At 40.5% G+C, this 4835-nt stretch overlaps 1 pseudogene; it reads right to left on the bottom strand.

Moving 5' to 3' along the window:
• Window positions 1–700: 700 nt before the first annotated feature.
• On the bottom strand, window positions 701–818 carry LOC145278607 (5S ribosomal RNA; annotated as a pseudogene).
• Window positions 819–4835: the final 4017 nt, after the last annotated feature.

The following is a 4835-nucleotide window of genomic DNA, read 5'->3' as shown; positions in this document are numbered from 1 at the left end:
CAAAAAGAATGAGGAAAATACATAATGCAGAACACCGAAAGAATAATTACTGCAGCAAGAGGCACAGAAAAACAAACGAAATAGAAAAAGAGATGAGGAATAAAATGAAGAAAGAAAAATTGGAAGAGAAACAGCTACATGGACGATTCATAAGGATGCCAAAAGACAAAACTAACGAAAGCACCTGGAAATGGTTAAAAAGGAAACCTAATTGAATCCCTAATAACAGCTGCAGAAGATAACGCGATTAGAACCAAGCACATCAAAGCAAGGATCGCCAAGACACAAGAAAACAGCAAATGCAGAATCTGCGGACAAAGAGACAAAACAATAAACCACATAATAAGTGAATGCAGCAAACTAGCCAATAAATGATATAGTAATAGACACGATCAAGTGGGGAAGGCATTACACTAGCAATTATGCAGACGATTGCATCTTGAACACTCAGACAAACGGTACAAACACAAGCTGGCAGCAGTACTGGAAAATGAATATCACAAGATCCTTTAGGACATGGATCGATACCTCCGCTCAGTCTCGAAAGACAAAGGATGCCCCCTGTGTGGGCAGCTGCGCGTGTAATGGTGAGGCAAAGGTTGCGCAATCTCCAACCAAACCTCTCCTGAATCGGCACTGCTTGAGTCCACTGGCAAGGAGAAGTCTGACGATTGGAAACAATGCCGAGGTTAGCGGAGAGCACATACAGCACCTGGAAGTCCCAAATGGTCACCCATCTGATACTGGCCAGGCTCATCGTTGCTTAACTTCGGTGATCTAACGGGAACCGGTCTGTCAAACGTGATTATGCCGTATATAGGACATGGATATACGAACAGAGACACCCATTCAAGCAAGAAGTTCGGATAACATAATAGTTAACAATAAGGAAAAGTCCTGCCAGATTGAAGAATTTGCCATTTCATAAAACTACAGAGTGAAGATGAAGGTCACGGAGAAACAGAACAAATATACAGAACTAGCCAGAGAACTCAAACAGATCTGGAAAATGAAGAGTTTAGATAACACCACTAATAGTGGAGCGCTAGGAATGATGCCGAAAAACTTTGAAAAAATGGGACAAATTGGAATCAGAGGGATGGCTGAAAAGAAACAAAGGATAACAATAATGAAAACGACAGAAATATTAAGGAAAACTCTTTAATGTGGAGACTAGCACACATAAACTAGAGACACAAATTGAACACACAGAAATGACTACAGATGTAAAAGAAAGTGGAACATCACATGGAATCAACTGTATAGCTGTAAGATACCGCACCCCTTTTTTGTGTGTCACCATAAATTGGCACCACATCAAATAAATGAGGGTCAAGGAAGATGGAAAGACCGAGGAGAGAGCACTGACCAGACCTTCGCCGGATAAATGCGAGAAGAACTGGAACCTTGGAGAGGCTTAATGCCACTCAAATTTCAGTGGAGACCAATGGCCGCTGCCAACGAGAAATCAATGGTAAGCGGCTGTTGCGATAATGCAAATTTGCAAAGGTTGTGGAGAGTACTGGAAATCCATGGAGACTTTTTGTCACTAAGGCTCCAGAGAACAGCACAAGTTGTTTTCAAAGAGAAATTTTTGATGATGGCTTGTGTGTCTAAATAATAATAATACAACTTCTGCATCTTGTCGAGAAGATTGAGACAATCTACACCCAAAAGTTGATACTTATCGATTCTACGAAAAACGGAAAGAAGGGGGTAGAAGACTGGTATGTGTAGAAGATTGTGCGAATCAATCAATCAATCAATCAATCAATCAATCAATCAATAAGGGGTTTATCACTCAACGAGGAACCCCTCCCTGGACTTTAGCCATCTCACTCGGTCTGCTACCATGTGGGGCCCATGTGCTGTATCAGGGCGCCCCTCAACCTCGTTTTTGGTTTTCCTTTTGGCCTCTTATATCCATAAGGTGTCCATTTCTTTGTCCTGATGGACCATATGTTCTCATGTTTTCTGGCTACGTGCCCTGCCCATCTATGTTTGGATGTCTTGATGACAGTACTGATGTCAGTAACTCGTTTGTTGGCGAATCCAGATGTTTGTCTTTCTGTCTTGTAGAGTGATTCCCAGTATTATCCTCTTTATCTTCTTTTGAGATTTATCTTCTGCTGAGATTTCGCTTTGGCGAGACATCATGGTCTATGTTTCACTACCGTAGTAGGTAATATATATTCATTAAAGATCTTTCTTTTGATTCCCATACTTGCTTTTCGGCTTCTCATGATATTATCCACTTTCTTAAAAGATGCCCGTCCTAATGCTATCCGTCTCTTTATCTCAGGAAAGAGATCTCCATGTTTCGTAATTTTCTTTCTCAAGTAGATGTAGCTTTCAACTTCCTCAATGGTTTTTCCATCAACACGATTATTGGCGACTTGGCAACGTGCTGGTCCAATATCGCCTAGGTTTTCCCAAGATGCATGTTGAGGCCAACTGGTTTGCTCTTAGAGTTAATGTCGTTGCTGTTACGATAAAGCTTTAGAATAGAGGTAGCCCTATTGTACAGGTCTTTCAGCAAGGTGATGTATGTAGAGTCAACTCCTCGGTTCTCAAAGGCAATGAACAGCGAATCAAACTCAAAGCCTTTTCGTAATTCGTAATTTCTATTATCTAACCTCTTTAGAAAAGAGGTTAGAGAATCTACATAAAATGGAAAAGTGTATTTTTATGTAAAATTTACCAAGAATGATAATGAAAGTATTTTCGAATCTCTAAATACATCACCGAGAGTGCCGTGAAGCAGATTTAGTCCAAAAGAAATGCCCACCTAAATACGAGTCAGGTACCTTCTAAGATGGAATACTAAAGTCAGATCTGTGAGAGTGCGACTCATGCCAGCACTTCCTGTTTTAGAAGAATACAAAATCGACCTCGAAATCTTTTGAGGCAATAATGTCTCCTCTTCCTTATTGCTCTGATCTTAGAAAAGAGATATTACCATCGTTATTTTCGCGTAAAGTGCCCGACTAAGCTACAAACCCAGGTTTCTGTTTGTAAGTCATTAACAAAAATCTTGTTTCTCTACCACAAACGAAAAAAAATATTCCTCCCTTTTGCTGCGGATGCCTGGCATCATGCGGAGTTCCCCTGGACAGATTTTATTTGCAAGGACTTTCTTGCAAGCAACAACATAGTCATCGTTAAATACAATGCAAACAAATACTTTTCATAAACCTACCATAAATAATCAAATAACATTCATTATTCCTCATCCTTCAAATCATTATCTTTCCATTAGATTAAATCTTATCCTCGAATGGCTCTTCGTCTTGATAAATAGTAAAACAAACGATAATAATATGTATACGAACTGCACAGTATTTTTTTCACTTCCTTAAAAAATATTTTTACTCTTTTTTTCACCACAAAACAAGGCACTTAAACGTAGGGGGCTATTATTTGAGATCGTGTCTAGCAAACAAATGTGGGGAGTTGAGCAGCGAAATGTCTGTTTACATTAAATTTAAACTTTTGCAGTTTGAACAGCCAGGAAAACAGGAAGCAGAGAGAGAATTCAAAAACCAAGCAGTCCGAGATAAAGAACCTATTAGATTACAAGGTGGAACAATATATTTGGCGCCCTTAAAAAACAACACTACATCTTTACATTTTAAAACTTTTATTGAAAAGGTAACTTAACTTTTATTGAAAAGGTAACTTAATTATGTAGTAGAGCTGACATCTATTAAATGTAGCCGCCTTCAGCCTTAATCACCGCATCGATACGGGTCCGGAACTGGGAGCATGCATTTTCCACAAGCACTGGCGAGATCTCGGCGAATACTTGGCAAATGGCGGTGATCAAGTTGACTTTGGTGTTGTAGGAGGTCATGTTGGTGATGTTTTAGACGTATGATCAAACGGAGTGTCTAGCAGATTTAGGACGGGGGAGCAGGGTGCAATGAGAGAAGAGTACAAAGTCGTTGAAGTCTTGAAGCCAAGCCTGGCTTTTTTTTTCTGGGGACTCGTGAGTGGGTGCCAAGTCCTACTGCCACACCCAAGATCTGCCATCGGCCACCTAATTGCACCGGGGGATCACCACATTCTTCAGCACATCCAGTTACACTTTGGTGTTGACTTTCAGGCCAACTTTGAAGATATGAGGTGGCATGATGTGGTCTTCATTTGAAACCACACCAAAATAACCATGCCCGGAAACTTCGTTGAGCTGTCTCCTCAAGCATTGAAACATCCGGATTTGCATTTTGAGGGTGCTGGCAATTGTCCTGTTTTCATAACTTGGATCGGCGCATCTCCGATCTGAACATTGTGTCACTTTAAGACATGATAGAAGTATCTTATCGCTTTTGGGATTTGAACACAATTAGCAGCTAGCAGATTATCTGCAACCAAAAAGAAAACCGGCTTTCATCAAACAGAAATAGAACCATATTGTCTTTTCTATAGCGACAATTTTATCGTTCCACGCAATAGGAGGCTTTTCAGCATCTAGTGACCTAAACAGTGATGATTTTGCTAATTGTCGGGTTACTTGGAAGTGAGGGTCCACCTGGCCCAACTCTTTTCCTGATCTACATCAATGATCTCCCAAAACACATACTTAAATCATTCGTTGACATCTATGCTGATGACACGACCATCTATGGCAACACATCAAAGGCCGTAAATGACAAAGTTCTCTCTAATTCTCTCTCCTCTGATTTTGAGCACGTGGTACAATGGGGGAAAAGGTGGCTGGTTACTTTTAATGCATCCAAAACCAAGCTTCTATCTTTACATCATCAACGCTCTGATCCCCATCTGGCATCAATTGAAATGGATGGCTATCGTCTTGGGGAGGCTCCATGTTTTGA

The sequence above is a fragment of the Euprymna scolopes genome, chromosome 6 (genome assembly GCF_053919585.1).
Source record: "Euprymna scolopes isolate OS-2025 chromosome 6, ASM5391958v1, whole genome shotgun sequence".
Lineage (NCBI taxonomy): Eukaryota > Metazoa > Mollusca > Cephalopoda > Sepiida > Sepiolidae > Euprymna > Euprymna scolopes.
Note: the sequence above shows the minus strand (reverse complement) of the source record. Positions and strands in the feature narration are given on the sequence as shown.